Raw genomic sequence first — 21479 nt, 5'->3', positions numbered from 1 at the left:
TGTTTATTGGTTAAATAACCCTCTGTTCAGCCCCGGTCAAGTCACAAACAAAAGGCTCCCCTTCCCCCCGCCCCATTCCCAATCATGCAGGGAATGCAGCAATCACCTCAGTGGTTTTCTATTAAGAAAAGGACCGTGGTTTAAGTTACTGCCTCCCTTCTAGAAAAGAAATGCTCAGGTGATTTGATGTCAATGTGGAGTGTGTGTTTCTTGAACTGATCTTTGAATTTCAATGTGAGCACACGTGGTGATACAAAGGCAGCAGGAGAGCCTGTGTGAAGCACATGAGAACTGAGACAGCCCGATGAGGAGTGCTGGCAGAGTCTGGAGACCATTCGTATAGTAGTCTCTGTCCTCTCATGCAGAAGGGGAGGAAGGCTTTGACACCTCCGTAGCCTCCCCCTGCATGTCCCTGGGACTCTGGTGTTCCTGCCGGGGTGGGGTATGCACACTGTCCCCCACACCAGTCCCCTTACCCTGTTACCTAGGCTCTGTCATTGAGGTGCCAGGGGAGCTATCTTCTGAGGGGACAGGGAGATGGGATACTGTGGGAGGGACCCAGAACTGGAAGGTACAGGCTGCCTGTGGATCCCTGGCAATCCACGGGGTTTAGGATTAAGGCTGAAGACTGCCTCGGGGGAAAACATGAGGGGGAAGTCTGAGGAGAATCTCGGTGGAGATGGTGTGGGCTGGCCCTCCCGCTTCCAGCGCTGAGCGACTGCTGAGCTAAAGCATCCGTACAGCCGGTGCAGAAGCGTTTGCCTCTGCTTCCTCCTCTTGGCCTGCGGCAATGCATTGGCTTTGCTGGGGAAAGTTCACACCTCTGCCCAGAGGCTGGAGGAGCAGCACCCCCAGGCACTCCCTGGTCCTAGCCCAGCGGCGGGAGTGGGACTGGGAGTAGGCAGACTCGCCAGAAGCTAGGATGGGAGAAGGTGGCAGGGCTAATGGGGTGGAGGTTGTGGCCTGGAGGCAAGGGGAACAAATAGGCTTGCAGGATGGGATCCATGGGGAGACTGTGTGTGTGTGCATGTGGGGAGACCCTCAGGTGACCAAGAGGGGGTTTGGGGTGTCAAGGAGAGGTTGTGTCATGAGGAAAATGTGTGTGGGAGCAAATGGGAGAGGGGAATAGCTCCCTAGAGAGCATGTCAGTGGGTGGTAAATTGGGGACCCACTCAGATTGGAGCAGTAGCATGGGGTTAGTGGGGGCATTTTGGGTGGGTTGCGGGGGAAGAAAAATGAGTCTTTAGAAGTTAGGGTGAGAGCTGACATTAGAGAGCCCTAATTTATCATTATGCTCTTGCTGGGTGTGTCCTCCTTTCACACTGCTCCCACTGCTGGTTGATCGGGGGTGAGGTGTCGTAAGAACATCCGTTGCTGAGACCAGGCAGACCTGGGGAGGGGGAGAAGAAATTCCGATCCCTAAGACCTCTGCAGAGCACTGCTCTTTGGGAGCTACACTCAGTTAAGGACAGGATGGTGCAGGACTGAAGCTAAGCCCTGGTGGGAGGAAGCAGCTGATGGTGGAGAGAGGATGGGGTAGAGATCATGAGCTCGTGTTACCCCATCACCAAACTTCTAAGCTAGCTGCCTTCCCTGAAAGCTAGCCACCTGCTCTTTCACTCTCTATTCTCTTTCTTCTTTGACTCCCGTCCATCAGCTCAGCAGCAAGGATGGGGCTGAACAAAGGCTTTCTACTGCTTTTTTCTTGTGCCAGCTTCTCAGCTTTCATCTCAAAACCTTTTCGGTTTGTATCAAGTTGCAGTGGGGGAGGTTTAGATTGGATATTAGGAAAAACTTTTTCACTAAGAGGGTGGTGAAACACTGGAATGTGTTACCTAGGGAGGTGGTAGAATCTCCTTCCTTAGAGGTTTTTAAGGTCAGGCTTGACAAAGCCCTGGCTGGGATGATTTAACTGGGAATTGGTCCTGCTTTGAGCAGGGGGTTGGACTAGATGACCTTCTGGGGTCCCTTCCAACCCTGATATTCTATGATTCTATGATTCTTCACCAGGTCTATCCAGTGCATCCTTGGCCTGCCTCTGTTTCTCGTTCCTTGCACTCTGCTATGTGTCACCATTTATGGTGTGCTTTTGGGTCCATTCTTGACATGTGTCCGAATCACTGCAGTCCCCTTTCTTGGAACTTCTGTAACAGTGTTTTTTCTTTCTTGCCCTAGCTGTTTTCTTATCACTTCATTTTTTATTTTCTGCAGTCTCAAAACTCTCAGTATTCCTCTCAGCCAGTTCATTTCTATCATTGGTGTCCTACATCTGCCGGCTTTCCTCCTGCTCCAGCATCATGAGCTGCAAAACAATAGCAGCCCAACAGGTGTCTCATTTATGCTGATTTTTGTTTTTATTGAAATACCTTTAGATTTGCAGTTTTATAGAGCTTTCTAAACACAATGGCAGCTATTTCAAGTCTTCATTTTACGTCACCTTCACAATTCCCATTCTTTAAAAACAGTTCTCCAAGGTACACAGATTTTTCCATTTGTTCTAGTTCTTTGACTTTTATCTTTACCTCTTCTTCTTGTCTTCCAATTGCCATCGTTTGTCTTCTCTATGCTCATCTTCAGTCCGAATTCAATCTCATTGCTGCCAACACAAACTTATGATCCGAGCTGACAACTGCAAATGATTTGCACAACGACACGCTTGATTTCTATCTGTGATTCACAAGTACAAAGTCTGTCATGTTCTATCATGTTCTTTGTTTGTCCCTCAGGTGATATCCAAGTCCACTTTCTCTGCAACTTTTTCTTTTTTCTTTTCTTTTCTTTTCTTTTCTTTTCTTTTCTTTTCTTTTCTTTTCTTTTCTTTTCTTTTCTTTTCTGAAATAGTGTGTTTGTTATCAACAGGTTGTTGCTTAGGTAGAAACTTAGTAACCTTTTTCCTTTTCCTTACCAAGTCTGACTCTGCCTATTGTTTCAGCCCCGGTTTTCTAGTCCAAACCTACTTTCGCATTAATATCTTCCATCACCTACAACGTGTCTTGCCTTGAAACTTCTGGTATTGCTTTCTGTAGATCATTATAACATTAGTCAATCTATTCCTGGGGCACTGCTGAGGTCAGTACATACCCATGCACTAATGTGACTGAATCTTGCCTTCAGCATACAAGGAGATATATCATAAAAGCCTGGCCTGCCTTCAGCTTTAGAACTAATGTGACACCAATGTGGTACCCACCACTTTCCCTTCCCAATGTCACTATATTCATTAAAAGAAAGGGAGTACTTGTGGCACCTTAGAGACTAACAAATTTATTTGAGCATAAGCTTTCGTGAGCTACAGCTCACTTCATCTGTAGCTCACGAAAGCTTATACTCAAATAAATTTGTTAGTCTCTAAGGTGCCACAAGTCCTCCTTTTCTTTTTGCGAATATACACTAACACGGCTGCTACTCTGAAAACTATATTCATTGTGGCAGACTTTTGCTTTGCCTTCCAATCTTGTTTCATATGAACCGATGATGTCCTCTCATATCATTTTGACTCATCCATCATGACTGCAAGTGCTCCACTGTGCTATGATGTTTTTATGTTCCACATTCCAATAAATGTCTTATCCTTTGAGTTCATCACATAATCTCCTGTTCTGCATGTCGTGTTGGTTCCGTTTGCATACTTTTCACCCCTCCTGGGTTTCTGAGTGGTGAACCTGGCCCTTGTTTGACCTGGCGATGAACAAGCTGTCATGCTTTTGATTCTCTTTCCATTCTTCATAAGATTTCTATGATTCAGTATTCTCTTTATGATAATACCAAAAGGTGAAATCTTGACCCCACTGAAGTCATCAGCAAAACTCCCTTTGGCTTGATGGGGCCAGAATTTCACCCAAAATGTGTAAGATGTGGTTTAAACACATCTAGATTTCCTCTGCCATGCGGACACACATCGGGATTGCACTTTGGTCTTACACCCCCTTTCCTTCACATCCTGTGTGCATGGAGGAGGAGCTTGGGGCAGGAAGGTGGTCAGAGAGTCAAAGCAGGGCAAGTTTGAGAAGACCTGTTAGACCATCCCATCCATCTCCCTGCAAGCGGGGTCTGTTCCCTACCATGTACTCTTTGGATCCAGTCGAGTGTTAAAAGCCTTGTGCATTGTGAATGCTCTTGGCACTCTTCTGAGTCCATTCCACAGTGCTGGGGTGGGTTAGTCCATGAGTCGTTTATAACATGGCTCACAAAACAATCTCCTTCGAACAGGCAGGCTAGTACTTTCATGCCTGGATCCTTCATGAGGTCTCCTGTCTCCTAAACTCATCTGTTCCTCTGCCTATGCTGTACTTTAAAAAAAAATAGACAGGTTTTAGATGAGTGAGATAAGATGAAAGAGAAAAATTAAACCATTTATGAAACTTTCATCAAAGGGCTGTTTATAATGCTGAAGGAAACACTGCCTTTTCTTGACACAAACTTCATTCATAAAACAGATTTTCATTATTTTTCAAGATTATTTTTGAAGGAGTTTGTCAGCAGCTCAGCGACTCACATAGACAACCTCATGATCTGCTTTTTGTGTGTGATTATCAGATTACCAAAAGTGGGTGTTTATGTGCCTCAGATTATCCTGAGGTTTTGTACATGTAATTAAAGTCTGGCTGAATTAGAAAGGTAATAAATAATAATCAGTCTATGATTTGGTCCCTGTTCAGAACATGAAACTTTCTCCAAACATTACACAGGCTCTAAAATATTTTTGAAAAATGAACAAAAAGCCTGAGGTCAAATAATTTCAGCCCAAGCCCTTGCAATGATTATGGAAGCTAAAGATGACTGTTGACATCATTAAACTGAGTCTAGATTTGATTAATGCCATGAGAACTGGGAGCCACTTCCTGTCGCTTCACATGATTTGAAGAGAGAGATTACCTTTTGATATTTTCAGAATAGGTAGTTTTATTTACTTGTAGGGAGTAAAGACACACATTTTTCACATCTGTGTATATTTTACTTTACCCTTTTGAAATGTCAGATGGGCTTAAGATTCATGTTCAAGACAGTTATTGGAGGAGTTTTTTTTTGGATTAGCACAGTTTGGGTGCTGCTATGTCATATATAAAAAGAGAGAGTCCCTGGCCTGTGCACTCTAAAAAGGCAGCATGAACAAAGGATGAGAGAAAAAGACACCGCACACAAAGTGGTTGGTTTGATATTTGGCACATGTCTTGTTTCGTGTCCCATGGAGAACTAGCCATTGTAATGAAAGCCCTCCAGACAGTTCTTGCGTGTGTATTTTAACAGGAACTTCGGTTAAGTCCAGAGACCCCTGTTTCCCGAAGTTCTTAAATGTCTAGGTGAAATGGAGCGTCATGTGGAGGTGCTTTCCTCTCCACCACTTTAAGTCCGGCCAAGTTGCTTGAGTTAGGCGCACAGGCTTTCCTACTAACTGGGAACTCTTCTGAGTCAGCAGTCTTCCCGTGGATCAGCCTGCAGACTCAGTCCTACTCCCCAAAGAGGACCAGCTCTAGGCACCAGCAAAGTGCTTGGCCAGTTGTGCTCTGGGAGCTTGGGGTGGCAATTTTTTTGCTTGGGGCAGCAAAAAACCTAGAGCCGGCCCTGTCCCCAAAGTCCTGCTCCAGCAAAGCCTCATGCACACGCTTGCCTCTGTGCACTGTGAAAACCCCTTATGATGTCGGTGAGGCTACTCTCAGTGGGTAAATTTAGGATCACTCACAAGTTCTTACAGCTCAAGTTAGGCATCCTTTGGATTGGGGATATTTCCTTGTATTATTTAGCTGTTTTTATTTCAGATAATTTATCTGTTTAGCCTGGACCTGTTGGATTTGAAAGTCCCATAGATACTTCCACATGCAAGAGCTAGAGTAGATTTATTTATCTTTCTAAAAATCTCCTGCATTGATAAGGCCCCCATGACTGTGGTGTCTAGGTGTTGACTATTATGATACATTTATTTTTTTCCATGTCTCTTATTACCTGTAGCTTATCTATGCACGGGGTCTGATCCTCCAGACAAAATGTCCAATGAAACTTGTGAAGACTCCAGGACTGAGTAGCATGAAAGATTTTTATTTACATCTATTCAGGAAGAAGGAAAGGGACACTCTGAAGCTTCACTGCACTAGATTTCAATGGTAGGTGTAGACTTGAGCAAGGGGGGTGGTGCATGAATTGCCCTGGGAAGCACTGTGTCTTAGAGATGCTGCTCTGAGGCATAGTTCCCAGCTTGTTGCTACCATGTGCAAGGTGGGTTCAACTCCCTCTGATTACTCTCTGGTGTGGGTGTATGGTCTGAGTCACAGCTTAGCCCATAATAGGTATGTGTATTTATGGGTGAGTTCACACGGTGTGGGTGAGTTCACCTGCTTTCCAAGCTTCCAGTCTCAATTCGTAAACCATCTGAGATAGGACTGGGCCTGTTGCCTTTAATTCGCTTTGGGACAGTCAGCAATATACCCTGTATGCTTCCAAACAGGGTGCAGTCGTGCTTCCCAAACTCTGGTCTGTGGAGCCCTTTTCTAACCCAGCCCCGATATCTTTTTCATTTTTTTAATATCTCCCCTTTGAAAAAAGAAAAGGGGGGAGGGGAACAAAACCAGATTTTTTTTTGATTTTTGTTCCACCAAAAAAAAAAAAATCCACAAAAATATTTGAACTAAATTAAACTTGTTTTGGCCCAAATAGCTAGTGGAATGTAAAGAGCATTTTTCAACCGCCTTGAAATAAATGCTTTCCTAGCATTACTTTACTTTGCTGCAGGTTGAGGGGTTATGAGATTGCCAGTCTCCCTGTTCGGCCATGGATTGCACTGCGGAAGATAATATAATATGCACACAATATCCCCATGGACAAACACCAGGCCATTAGAGTAGTTGAAAATAATCTCTGCTGAACTGTTTGTAATCTATATGAATGTCACATGATGTGCAGACTTTGGGTCCATTCCCTGTACAGTTTACTCAGGCAAAACTTCAATTGGCTTAATCTGAATTTGAGTGCATGATGGGCCTCTTTATGGCCTGAGTTAGGTCCCTGCTTTCTTCCCTCTTTCCCTCAAAATACACATAATCATTAAAAACATCTCCTCAGTTACTGAATGACGGAGACTGAAAGCCCAGTATGTCTAGTACAGAATAACAAACCTACCACAGGTTTCAGAGTAGCAGCCGTGTTAGTCTGTATTCGCATAAAGAAAAGGAGGACTTGTGGCACCTTAGAGAGTAACAAACCTGCCACAGTGAAACCTCAAGCTGCCCTGATCTTTCTTTCTGAAGTGCTTGGTGCACAGACCGAAACCTTTAGCCATCTTGGATTTTGTGTTTTTTTTATTAAGTGCCTCAGGAACAATCGGCAAGTTTGAAATCATACACTTGGGAGAGTTCAGCTTGTAATGATTGTGTGAACGAACAATGTTCAGGGAAGGGAGCTGTGTTAGTGCGTTCATTTTTTAAAATTAAAGTGCAATTCTTATCTTTGTTAAAATGGCCCCTTGCTCTGCTCCCTTTATGTATCCAGAGAGAGATCCACTGATGTCAGTGGCTAAAATATCTCGCAGATCTGCAAAGCCAAGATTGAGCTCTGCACTCTCATCCTTCTGATGCATCATCAACATTATGCCTCTGTCATTGTCTGAGCACTGATCTTCTCCTCCTGTGTAGAAAAGGGGTCAGCAGCCTACACTGTAGAGTAAAATCCCTGTCCTGGATCCTGTGAATGTCCAGGCATCTGCAAAGATAATGGGAGGATAATAGCTCACGAAAGCTTATGCTCAAATAAATTGGTTAGTCTCTAAGGTGCCACAAGTACTCCTTTTCTTTTTGCAAATACAGACTAACACGGCTGTTACTCTGAAACCGATTAGACAAATGCATACAATTCAAAAAAGGGCTGGACAATCTTATCCCTAATGTCTTCCTACTGCTTCTACAGAAAGGAGAGTTCTAGCACAAGAAAGAACAAGACACTGCTTCTTAAAGAAGAAAGGATAAAGTAAGATAAGGAACTTGAAAGCACATGGCATTACAGTATATCCAGAGAGAAACAAGAAATGACAAGGAAGGATCAGGGCTTTACTGTTACAATCTGCTGTGGTTTTCGGAAAGAGGGGAGACCACACATGCGGCACCTCGACAATGGGCCTGGGCAATTTCCTAGTTAATGCAAGTGAAATGTCCAACAAAAGACAGAGGCTTTAATAGACAGACTTGTTGCTGGATATTTTCAGATCTCAGCATGAGTTCAGCAGAAAAATGTGGTTTATTCTAAAATGTATTAAAGTTTTATGTCACCTTAGGAAAACTTTGTAAAATACTTTGCGGCTCTTCAAAGAATTGCTGGAAGTTCAATAGAAGTTTAGAGATGAGACAAGCTCTCATTAGGAATTGACTTCAGAGGGGGGTGAGTGAGTGAGGTTTTTTGGTCACTTTTTTTGGGCTTCTTTGATTAGTACAAAACCTTTAATGAATTAATCTCCATATATGTTGCTTAGAATGCAAAAAGGAAGTTAATATAATTACTAATCAAAAGCTCTCTAGAAGGTCACTGGAAGTAGAGGTGGAAGGGTCTTTTTTTGTTACTCAGGAATGGGGTTTTGAATTCTTCAAAGCACTGTGAAGCTGGTTTGTGTCTGAGTGGCATGGGGAGTACCACCACCCTAGGGCCGGCGAGGGGAAGTTTCTAGGGACAGCAATAGCTCATTCCAGGATGATCTGATTAAAGAAATAACTAGGACGGGGGACCTGGTTACTCAGGGATAAATGGTCTCAGGGAGGCAGTTTGGGGAAGGAACCTACACTGCTATCTGTATTCAGGGTCTGAGCTCAGACAGGCAGGCAGTCCTCTTTCCCCTCAACACTGAGGGCTCAAGCTGGGTTTGTGGGTGCATCCACCAGCCTCCCTCTCACCAGAGCAAGAGAATAGGACAGGCTGGGAATTGTAGTCACCAGGACAGGCAGGAATGAGCTGGCAAAGTTGGCTGGGAAGGGGGCTAGTTATATAAAGAATTCCCACCCCTCAGAATAGAGGGAGACTTGGAGGGATTAAGAAATCTTTTCCAGAAGAAGAGGCCAGTAATGTGTTGGTTTTGGGGGCTCATTTGTATTCTGACAGGACAGCCTGTGACACAGACCCTACTGGGAACAGGCCGAGCAACTTTGGAAGGAGGATGAAACCCCCTGGCAGGGGAAGTGTTTAGGAAAAGAATGCTGCAGGCTTGTCCCTTTGTCTCCTGTGGTGTGCTGCAGTGAGGCTCAGTGACCTATTCCATGAGGTGCATGCAAACAAGCAGTGAATTATGGGAACCTTTCTCTCATCTGCACTTTCACATCCTGGGCGGTGTTAGGGCTGTCGAGCATCTTGCAGCAGCCTTGGGATCTGGCCTGAGGCCAGCGTATTGAAAACAATTGCTATTGCCAGCCCAGTGCATTTCGAACAGCTCTCTCAGCGGGGAATTAAAGTGAGCCTTGGCACTTTGAGGTGGCTGTGAGACAACCTGCGTTTTGAACAGGTGAACTTTCCCCAAACTGTACGTTTTGTGCATCTGTGCCTTTCAGTCTGGGGTGTAAAGTACCAACCTTCAGTATGGGGTCTAATCCGGACCCCACTGAAATGAATGGGAGTTTTGCCTTTCAGGGTTAGAAAAAGGGGGAGTTGGAACCTGACTGGAATAGTGAATTAACTGGATGTGGATCCAATAGTTTGGAAAAATGCAGTTGTTTTGCCTGAGTAAGGACTTCAGGATTGGATTCAGTGCTTGGTAATATTTCCCAAGTTCTCCCAAGGATTTAGAGTAGATTGCTATGATTCCAAAGTGGTGTTTTAATATTTAATCTTAACGTATATCAAGAGGAAAATAATTTACTCTGTATTTCCAGTAGTGAAACCTTGCACAAGAAGGAAATTAGTTAATTTCACATACCATGTATTGTGCAAACATTTAACTTCTGCACAAGATGTAAAATTGCCAGTCACATGACTTTGCCATTCCTAAGTGCAGCTGCTCCAGGTGGCCAGACCCCTCTGGGAACTACTAATTGGAGAGTTGTGCCTGACCACAATGCAGTATGTCTGTGCAATGTATGTTACTTGGTGTTGGCACCCAAGGAGACACACTACAGCTTGTAACGCAAGATTATGAGCAGCTTTTGACATCACAGTGGGATGAATCTGACAGCATGGCCAGAGAAAAGATGGTGGCCAGTAGAGTAGCATACACTCGGGACTAAAAGCAGTGTGTGCTAGGTCACCATTTCTTCATGAAACCAGTTGTCGGTCAGTGTCGTCTGTTGATGGAGCTTAAGATTTGTGGAGTGAGGTAACCTTGCCTAATAGACAGGTTTCAGAGTAACAGCCGTGTTAGTCTGTCTTTGCAAAAAGAAAAGGAGTACTTGTGGCACCTTAGAGACTAACCAATTTATTTGAGCATGAGCTTTCGTGAGCTACAGCTCACTTCATCGGTGAGCTGTAGCTCACGAAAGCTCATGCTCAAATAAATTGGTTAGTCTCTAAGGTGCCACAAGTACTCCTTTTCTTTTTGCCTAATAGAGCAGTTTTCAAAGGATACATCGAAACCATTAGCTGAAAAAAAAGCCCCTTGAAAAATGTCTTTAAAAATCACTTTCTGGCTTTTCATCACAAACTAGACAATGTTGATTAAAACAAAAATGTTCACTTTGGTCAAATTAATTTTCCATTTAAAAAAAAAATTGTTCTACAAAATTTCCTCCCCAGCTCTACTCATGAATGCTTATCAGTCCTCTTTTCTCAGCTGTATCAAGCTGACTTGAGCGGGCCAAATGACAAAGACAAACTGCTTTGATCAGAATTGAAAGAGACGGTAGCTGAGACAGGAAGTTCATGGTAAGGGAACCAGACAATAAAATAAACCCTTGATTATTCAGTTTCTGGTTTCAAAATGTGCTAGTAGTCAGAATGATAAAACAACAACCTCCAAGTTTTGCAAATGTCGACGTCAATCCAGGCCCCATTATCAAGACCTGCTTTTTTTATTATCTAGACCATCCCTGACTGGTGTTTGTCCAACCTACTCTTAAAAATCCCCAATGATGGAGATTCCACAACCTCCCAACACAATTTATTCCAGTGCTTAACCACCCTGACAGTTAGGAAAGTTTTTCCTAATGTCTAACCTAAACTGCCCTTGCGGTGATTTAAGCCCATTGCTTCTTGTCCTATCCTCAGAGGTTAAGAAGAACAATTTTTCCTCCCTCCTCCTTGTAACAACCTTTTATGTACTTGAAAACTGTTATCATGTCCCCTCTCAGTCTTCTCTTCTCCAGACTAAACAAACCCAATTTTTTCAATCTTCCCTCATAAGTCATGTTTTCTAGACCTTTAATCATTTTTGTTGCTCTTCTCTGGACTTTCTCCAATTTGTCCACATCTTTCCTGAAATGTGGAGCCCAGAATTGGACACTACTCCAGGTAAGGCCTAATCAGCGCAGAGTACAGCGGAAGAATTACTTCTTGTGTCTTGCTTCCGCTAATACATCCCAGAATGATGTTTGCATTTTTTACAACAGTTTTACACGGTTGACTCGTATTTAGCTTGTGATCCACTATGACCCCCAGATCCCATTCGGCAGTACTCCTTCCTAGGCAGTCATTTCCCATTTTGTATGTGGGCAACTGATTGTTCCTTCCTAAGTGGAGTACTTTGCATTTGTCCTTATTGAATTTCATCCTATGTACGTCAGAACATTTCTCCAGTTTGTCCAGATCATTTTGAATTTTAATCCAATCCTCCAAAGCACTTGCAATCCCTCCCAGCTTGGTATCGTCCACAAACTTTATAAGTGTACTCTCTGTGCCATTATCTAAATCTTTGATGAAGATATTGAACAGAACCGGACCCAGAACCGATCCCTGCAGGACCCCAATCATTATGTCCTTCCAGCATGACTGTGAACCACTGATAACTACTCTCTGGGAACGATTTTCCAACCAGTTATGCACCCACCTTTTCATAGCTCCATCTAAGTTGTATTTCCCTAGTTTGTTTATGAGAAGGTCATGCGAGACAGTGTCAAAAGCCTGCTGTGAGACATTACAATGCAGCTTGTCACCTGAGAAATGGGTGGGAAAAATTAACCACCCAGCCTAACAAATGCTCAATGCAGTTTGTAAAAAAAGTTGATTGGCTTAATGAGATTTGGGTGGAAATAGTCACAGAGTTACTTTTCCCTGGTTATTTAGCAGATTGAGTTTGTTGAGGAAATTTGAATAGGTAGAGGCAGATGGAAGCACAGTTCACCTTGTGGCAGTCGTTTGCATATTGCAACCATTAGACCTGATGCTATCATAATCAAATATCATAAATACCTGATGCTATCATAATATCAAAATGTCTGTGACCTAGGGCAATAGGTCACAGACATTTTGCTTTCCTTCAAGGGCTACCATGCAGTTCTGGGTAATTTACAGGGTTATTTCATTTTCCTGTAATTTAAAAAAAAAAAAAAAAGAATCTGGAAAGAATGTTTGCGGCCCTAGTGTTTAATGTACAACTCGCCTTTATCATTCCCAATCTCCTGAAGCAGGCTCAATGTCATCAAATGCGCCTGAATGATTCCTTGCATGTGTTTAAGCAGCACTGATGTGCTGTCATGACATGGCAAGTGCTTGCAAATTGCACAGATCACATATTAAAGTAGCATCTTAAAATCAAATTTGCCTACTAAAGATTTTTCCATCTGCCTTTTCTCATTAGGCTATTATAATGGTGTATTCTATGTATGGAAATTGTAATAAACACAAATGTTTGACAATCAAATGTTATGAATGTATTTTGGTGTCTCTGCTACCATGTATCAAAAGCATCAGTCATCATAGTCATCTGTTAAGAGGTTTTTTTTAATTAGGTGCTGCTTTTTTCTGCCTTGGATAAGCCAATGATAACCTTATGTAAAGTGTAGGCTGTATAGTGGGTTAGAAATGATGACATATAAGACAGAAATGTAAGTTTTAAACACATTGCAAACCATGCAGAAAATGACAGGTTTCAGAGTAGCAGCCGTGTTAGTCTGTATTCGCAAAAAGAAAAGGAGGACTTGTGGCACCTTAGAGACTAACCAATTTATTTGAGCATAAACTTTCGTGAGCTGCAGCTCACTTCATCGGATGCATGCAGTGGAAAATACAGTGGGGAGATTTATATACACAGAGAACATGAAACAATGGGTGTTACCATACACACTGTAACCAGAGCGATCACTTAGGTGAGCTATTACCAGCAGGAGAGTGGGGGAGGCGGGAAGGAACCTTTTGTAGTGATGCACTCTAAGGTGCCACAAGTCCTCCTGTTCTTCATGCAGAAAATGTGATAATTCACTGGCATGATACCACACACGCGAGTTAACAAATTCAGCTTAACACACATCAAACTACAGCTCTTCTGGAAAAGGTGTCACTTCCTTTTCAGCAGTTGGGAGTGGAGCCATTGTTATTCTGGTAGCAAGAAAATAATCAGATCCATACTTGGATGAGCTGGCTGCCTGTGTTCTGCCGGCTAGAAAACCCACTCGTGCATTGCATCCTCCAGGTGTGCAGAGATTATGCCACAATACCTGCACAAGTTGCTCGGAGGCTCACGGCCATTTCATCCCTTCCGTGGATCAGCTTTTTTTTTTTTTTTTAAACATGGAGGATAAGGAGCATGTGTCCAATAGGATTCGAAAGCTGGACAGACACAAGGAGCAACTGCCAACCAGTGGGCTAAATTCTGCTGTCAGTTCTGGCAGTGTCAATGAGTAGTTCCTCTCGCAAAGTGAATTTTACAGTCCTTAACCCAAATTCTGAGTACTAAGAGCAGAGTTAAAAGGCAAAATGATAAACAGAAATGGTCAAAAAATGTTTTCTCTGAAAAGTTGTGATAGATACTAAAATTTCTGGGGGTTCTTCCAAATGTTTTTGTGGATTATTTTTCAGTTTTTTGATTAAATGTTTATTTTAGATCTCTTTTCTCCCCCCCCACCCCCACTTTTTTTCCAGAGGGAAGGAAAAGTGGGGAAAAACAAACAAACAATGATAAAAACGGGGAAAAAACTGGCTTTTGAAAAACTAGAAAATTTCAATCAAAACAAAATTCCCTGGGAAAAAAAAATTTTCCCCCCAGATAAGGCATTTTTCATTGGGGAAAAAGTGTTTTAAATAAAAACATCTGAGCAGTTCTAGTGGTAAGTGTCCTGTGCCTGGCTTCCATTACAGCATCTCCTTTCGGGAGCATGGGTAGACTGCACCAGTCACTAAAACATGTACACGTTTTCCTATTGTACACAGGGCCATAGTTATAAGTACAAAAGGAACTCAGTGGTCCAGGTAGGAATTAACACTTCACTCTTTTGGTCCTGACTATACAGAGTGGAATGTTTGAGCACAATACGGTAATAGCTCTCTTAGAGCTGGGGGAATAATTGACTTGTGTATGTGTGTTCAGTGGCTGAACTGAAAAAAAAATCAGTTTGTTTAGATATGAAATTGATTTTTTTTCTTGATGAAACAAAATCTAAATTTTTTTTGTTCAACTTCAGTGAAATGTTTCAAACATTGTTTCACAAATATCGATGGGAAACAAAACGTCAAAATCATTCTTTTTGAAAGTCAAAATTGATTTTGACATTTCCAATTTTTTTTTTGGCTGAAACTATTCACCCAATTCATCCTGAATTCATGAGCAGATTCATTACTCTGAAAAATGCATTTTTTTGGCTAATTTACTTATTCACCAAATACATTTTGTGCAGCTCTAATCCCACTGGAGATGGCTTGACTGAGCTAGGAATGGCCGTTTCAAATCTCTTGTTCTCAGGGTATGTCTACACTATGGAATAAGGTCGAATTTATAGAAGTCGGTTTTTTAGAAATCAGTTTTATATATTCGAGTGTGTGTCCCCCCACAGAAAATGCTCTAAGTGCATTAAGTGCATTAACTCGGCGGAGTGCTTCCACAGTACCGAGGCTAGAGTCGACTTCCGGAGCGTTGCACTGTGGGTAGCTATCCCACAGTTCCCGCAGTCTCCGCTGCCCATTGGAATTCTGGGTTGATATCCCAATGCCTGATGTGGCTAAAACATTGTCGCGGGTGGTTCTGGGTACATATCGTCAGGCCCCCGTTCCCTCCCTCCCTCCGTGAAAGCAAGGGCAGACAATCATTTCGCGCCTTTTTTCCTGAGTTACCTGTGCAGACGCCATACCACGGCAAGCATGGAGCCCGCTCAGGTAACCGTCACCCTATGTCTCCTGGGTGCTGGCAGACGCGGTACGGCTTTGCTGCACAGTAGCAGCAACCCATTGCCTTCTGGCAGCAGACGGTGCAATACGACTGGTAGTCGTCCTCGTCGTGTCCGAGGTGCTCCTGGCCACGTCGGCTGGGAGCGCCTGGGCAGACATGGGCGCAGGGACTAAATTTGGAGTGACTTGACCAGGTCATTCTCTTTAGTCCTGCAGTCAGTCCTATTGAACCGTCTTATGGTGAGTGGGCAGGCGTACTGTACCATCTTCTGCCAGGCAGGCAAGAGATGAGGATTGCTAGCAGTCGTACTGTACCATCTTCTGCCGAGCAGCCATGAGATGTGGATGGCATGCAGTCCTTCTGCACCGTCTGCTGCCAGCCAAAGATGTAAAAGATAGATGGAGTGGGTCAAAACAAGAAAAAGACCAGATTTGTTTTGTACTCATTTGCCTCCTCCCCTGTCTAGGGGACTCATTCCTCTAGGTCACACTGCAGTCACTCACAGAGAAGGTGCAGCGAGGTAAATCTAGCCATGTATCAATCAGAGGCCAGGCTAACCTCCTTGTTCCAATAAGAATGATAACTTAGATGCACCATTTCTTATTGGAACCCTCCGTGAAGTCCTGCCTGAAATACTCCTTGATGTAAAGCCACCCCCTTTGTTGATTTTAGCTCCCTGAAGCCAACCCTGTAAGCCGTGTCGTCAGTCGCCCCTCCCTCCGTCAGAGCAACGGCAGACAATCGTTCCGTGCCTTTTTTCTGTGCGGACGCCACACCAAGGCAAGCATGGAGGCCGCTCAGCTCACTTTGGCAATTAGGAGCACATTAAACACCACATGCATTATCCAGCAGTATATGCAGCACCAGAACCTGGCAAAGCGATACCAGGCGAGGAGGCGACGTCAGCGCGGTCACGTGAGTGATCAGGACATGGACACAGATTTCTCTGAAAGCATAGGCCCTGCCAATGCATGCATCATGGTGCTAATGGGGCAGGTTCATGCTGTGGAATGCCGATTCTGGGCTCGGGAAACAAGCACAGACTGGTGGGACCGCATAGTGTTGCAGCTCTGGGATGATTCCCAGTGGCTGTGAAACTTTCGCATGCGTAAGGGCACTTTCATGGAACTTTGTGACTTGCTTTCCCCTGCCCTGAGGCGCATGAATACCAAGATGAGAGCAGCCCTCACAGTTGAGAAGCGAGTGGTGATAGCCCTGTGGAAGCTTGTGACGCCAGACAGCTACCGGTCAGTTGGGAATCAATTTGGAGTGGGCAAATCTACTGTGGGGGCTGCTGTGATGCAAGTAGCTCACGCAATCAAAGATCTGCTGATATCAAGGGTAGTGACCCTGGGAAATGTGCAGGTCATAGTGGATGGCTTTGCTGCAATGGGATTCCCTAACTGTGGTGGGGCTATAGACGGAACCCATATCCCTATCTTGGCACCGGAGCACCAAGCCGCCGAGTACATAAACCACAAGGGGTACTTTTCGATAGTGCTGCAAGCTCTGGTGGATCACAAGGGACGTTTCACCAACATCAACGTGGGATGGCCGGGAAAGGTGCATGACGCTCGCATCTTCAGGAACTCTGGTCTGTTTCAAAAGCTGCAGGAAGGGACTTTATTCCCAGACCAGAAAATAACTGTTGGGGATGTTGAAATGCCTATATGTATCCTTGGGGACCCAGCCTACCCCTTAATGCCATGGCTCATGAAGCCGTACACAGGCAGCCTGGACAGTGGTCAGGAGCTGTTCAACTACAGGCTGAGCAAGTGCAGAATGGTGGTAGAATGTGCATTTGGACGTTTAAAGGCGCGCTGGTGCAGTTTACTGACTCGCTTAGACCTCAGCGAAACCAATATTCCCACTGTTATTACTGCTTGCTGTGTGCTCCACAATATCTGTGAGAGTAAGGGGGAGACGTTTATGGCGGGGTGGGAGGTTGAGGCAAATCGCCTGGCTGCTGGTTACGCGCAGCCAGACACCAGGGCGGTTAGAAGAGCACAGGAGGGCGCGGTACGCATCAGAGAAGCTTTGAAAACCAGTTTCATGACTGGCCAGGCTACGGTGTGAAAGTTCTGTTTGTTTCTCCTTGATGAAACCCCCCGCCCCTTGGTTCACTCTACTTCCCTGTAAGCTAACCACCCGCCCCTCCTCCCTTCAATCACCGCTTGCAGAGGCAATAAAGTCATTGTTGCTTCACATTCATGCATTCTTTATTCATTCATCACACAAATAGGGGGATGACTACCAAGGTAGCCCAGGAGGGGTGGTGGAGGAGAGAAGGAAAATGCCACACAGCACTTTAAGCACAGCACTTTAAAAGTTTACAACTTTAAAATTTATTGAATGACAGCCTTCTTTTTTTTGGGCAATCCTCTGTGGTGGAGTGGCTGGTTGGTCGGAGGCCCCCACACCGCGTTCTTGGGCGTCTGGGTGTGGAGGCTATGGAACTTGGGGAGGAGGGCGGTTGGTTACAGAGGGGCAGCAGTGGCAGTCTGTGCTCCAGCTGCCTTTGCTGCAGCTCAACCATACACTGGAGCATACTGGTTTGGTCCTGCAGCAGCCTCAGCATTGAATCCTGCCTCCTCTCATCACACTGCCGCCACATTTGAGCTTCAGCCCTCTCTTCAGCCCGCCACTTACTCTCTTCAGCCCGCCACTTACTCTCTTCAGCCCGCCACCTCTCCTCCCGGTCATTTTGTGCTTTCCTGCACTCTGACATTATTTGCCTCCACGCATTCGTCTGTGCTCTGTCAGTGTGGGAGGACAGCATGAGCTCGGAGAACATTTCATCGCGAGTGCGTTTTTCTTTCTTTCTAAGCTTCACTAGCCTCTGGGAAGGAGAAGATCCTGTGATCATTGAAACACATGCAGCTGGTGGAGAAAAAAAAAGGGACAGCGGTATTTAAAAAGACACATTTTATAAAACAGTGACTACACTCTTTCAGGGTAAACCTTGCTCTTAACATTACATACATAGCACATGTGCTTTCGTTACAAGGTCGCATTTTGCCTCCTCCCACCGCGTGACTACCCCCTCAACCTTCCCCCCTCCCTGTGGCTAACAGCGGGGAACATTTATGTTTAGCCACAGGCAAACAGCCCAGCAGGAATGGGCTCCTCTGAGTGTCCCCTGAAGAAAAGCACTCTATTTCAACCAGGTGACCATGAATTATATCTCACTCTCCTGAGGATAACACAGAGAGATAAAGAACGGATGTTGTTTGAACGCCAGCAAACATACACTGCAATGCTTTGTTCTACAATGATTCCCAAGTACGTGTTACTGGCCTGGAGTGGTAAAGTGTCCTACCATGAAGGACGCAATAAGGCTGCCCTCCCCAGAAACTTTTTGCAAAGGCTTTAGGACTACATCTAGGAGAACCGCAAATGCCAGGGCAAAGTAATCCTTTCACATGCTTGCTTTTAAACCATGTATAGTATTTTAAAAGGTACACTCACCAGAGGTCCCTTCTCCGCCTGCTGGGTCCAGGAGGCAGCCTTGGGTGGGTTCGGGGGGTACTGGCTCCAGGTCTAGGGTGAGAAACAGTTCCTGGCTGTCGGGAAAACCGGTTTCTCCGCTTGCTTGCTGTGAGCTATCTACAACCTCCTCCTCATCATCATCTTCTTCGTCCCCAAAACCTGCTTCCATATTGCCTCCATCTCCATTGAAGGAGTCAAACAACATGGCTGGGATAGTGGTGGCTGAACCCCCTAAAATGGCATGCAGCTCATCATAGAAGCGGCATGTTTGGGGCTCTGACCCAGAGCGGCTGTTTGCCTCTCTGGTTTTCTGGTAGGCTTGCCTCAGCTCCTTCAGTTTCACGCGGCACTGCTTCGGGTCCCTGTTATGGCCTCTGTCCTTCATGCCCTGGGAGATTTTCACAAAGGTTTTGGCATTTCGAAAACTGGAACGGAGTTCTGATAGCACGGATTCCTCTCCCCAAACAGCGATCAGATCCCGTACCTCCCATTCGGTCCATGCTGGAGCTCTTTTGCGATTCTGGGACTCCATCATGGTCACCTGCAGCTTGCCACGCTGGCCAAACAGGAAATGAGATTCAAAAGTTCGCGGTTCTTTTCCTGTCTACCTGGCCAGTGCATCTGAGTTGAGAGTGCTGTCCAGAGCGGTCATAATGGAGCACTCTGGGATAGCTCCCGGAGGCCAATACCATCGAATTGTGTCCACAGTACCCCAAATTCGAGCTGGGAACGTCGATTTAAGCGCTAATCCACTTGTCAGGGGTGGAGTAAGGAAATCGATTTTAAGAGCCCTTTAAGTCGAAATAAAGAGCTTCATTGTGTGGACGGGTGCAGGTTTACATCGATTTAACGCTGCTAAATTTGACCTAAAGTCCTAGTGTGGACCAGGGCTCAGACAGTTGTGTGTACGGGTAAATTGCTTTCTGAATTCAGACCTCGTTTTTCTTTATTCCCATCCAGGTGGAAAGTGATGGCATATATATTCTAAAGGAAAGCCAATGATTGACCTAGTGCAAATCTTTAGACCTGAGTAAGGAAAGAGCTAGAATGCTCTCACCCTTGCTCACAAAGAGAGGTACCTCTGTCCTTGCTACGCCCCATTTGAATTCAGTGGAACTGCTTGCAAAGTGAAGCACCACTCGCCCTGAGTCAGTATCGCAGAATCTGGCCCTGCTAGAGATTTTCTTGTGTTTTTGATTTTACTGCACCTGAGCTGAAAGCTCTAAGAAGAGAAGTACACTTCCAACATCATCTCTGCTGACTGCAATACTTCAAGGACCATCAGCTACATCCTGTTGTCACATCAAACCTTTGTAACCTGAAATAGACACCTGGTGGTAACTTTTTGGCAGCCCAGCTCTGAAGAGCTTACAATATCATGACTAGACAGTGACGTGCTTTACAAGCCTCTGCAAGGGAGTAAGAGACAGTAAAAACCTCCCTTATCCTGGATGTAGGCATGAAGCAGTGAGCAGGCACTGCTGGTACTCCCTATGCTGCAGGTGGATGGGGAGCGGGTAGAGAATGAGTTGAGCCCTGTTTCTCTCCCTTTTTGCTGCCGGGAGTAGCTGAGCTGGCCTGGTGGATGTTGTAACTTGCAGATGGTATAGGCCAGAAGCAACCTGCAACCGCTTGTCATCCCCTTCCAGAAAAGTGGGGAAGGGCAGCTTGCATACCACTCCTTGCTCAGCGATGTGTCTCAGATCACCATCTAGCCCCAAATGTGTAAGACACCGACACAACACCCCTGTGACATAGGCAAGTACTAGGCTCTGAAGATACCCTACTGAGCAGCTTCCCACCGTTAAGTCTGAGCTCCCAAACTAAAGAGAGGCTGGAACTCCCCTAGCTCGCCAAGATTTTTGGCCCTTTGAGGCCCTCTGAATAACATTAGTGTCTATTTTACACAGACTGGCTCCCTGGTAGTATCTCGCTTTGCCTGGAGTGCCTAAAGCTTGCATCTGTTTGAGATGGATTTTTTCCAGATCCCTGGTCTCAAGAATGAACACCTATTAAGCCACATGTTCTGTCCTCCTTCCATGCTTCCCTTCCTGCAGTGCCAATTGGTCATTACTTATTGATCTCGTGTTATACATAAATTACTCTTGTAAGTTAATGAAAATAACACTTGACACTGTAATGAAACTTCCAAGGACATTAGAAAGTAGTCAAACATTTGGTATCAGCGGCCTTAAACCTACTAGCCAAAGCCTGATGTGAGTGGGGCATCAAGACCCCGAAAATCCATTTCTGGGTGAAGACTTGGTACCTCCTATTGTTACTAGAACATCGTTGCTAGCTAGAGCTCAGAGAGGGAATTTCTGTCTCTTTTTTTCTTGGAATTCTTAGAATTCCCAATTCCAAATGTTTCAGTCTTTACTCCTAACTCTGTGTGATCATTTAAAGTTCAGCTAAAAATGTCCATGTTAGTTTGTTGGTGGGGAACTCCATTTCCCTTTTCTAATTCCTGGGATAGGAGATATAACGGTGTCTGCCTACTACCTTCCCACTCCAACATTCTCCTCTCTCAGCCCACCAGTCTCCTGGCCCCCTCTCATTCTCCTTGTATACCTTCTCACAGCCGGCCATTCCTCACCTGCCTTTGCAGTCTTCCTGTCCTCCAGACATCAGAAAGGAGATGGGGTTGGATCATTCCTATGTTCCAGTGATTTCCAGTCATTGGGGCCATCAACAGATAGATTAAGTTAGTGAATCCCTGAGTCTGCTCTCATTTACCTCCAGGACCATCCTGGTGGCCAGATAGCACTAGGCTTGGGGC

Source organism: Lepidochelys kempii, chromosome 6 (assembly GCF_965140285.1).
Source record: "Lepidochelys kempii isolate rLepKem1 chromosome 6, rLepKem1.hap1, whole genome shotgun sequence".
In the NCBI taxonomy this organism is placed as follows: Eukaryota; Metazoa; Chordata; order Testudines; family Cheloniidae; genus Lepidochelys; species Lepidochelys kempii.
Note: the sequence above shows the minus strand (reverse complement) of the source record.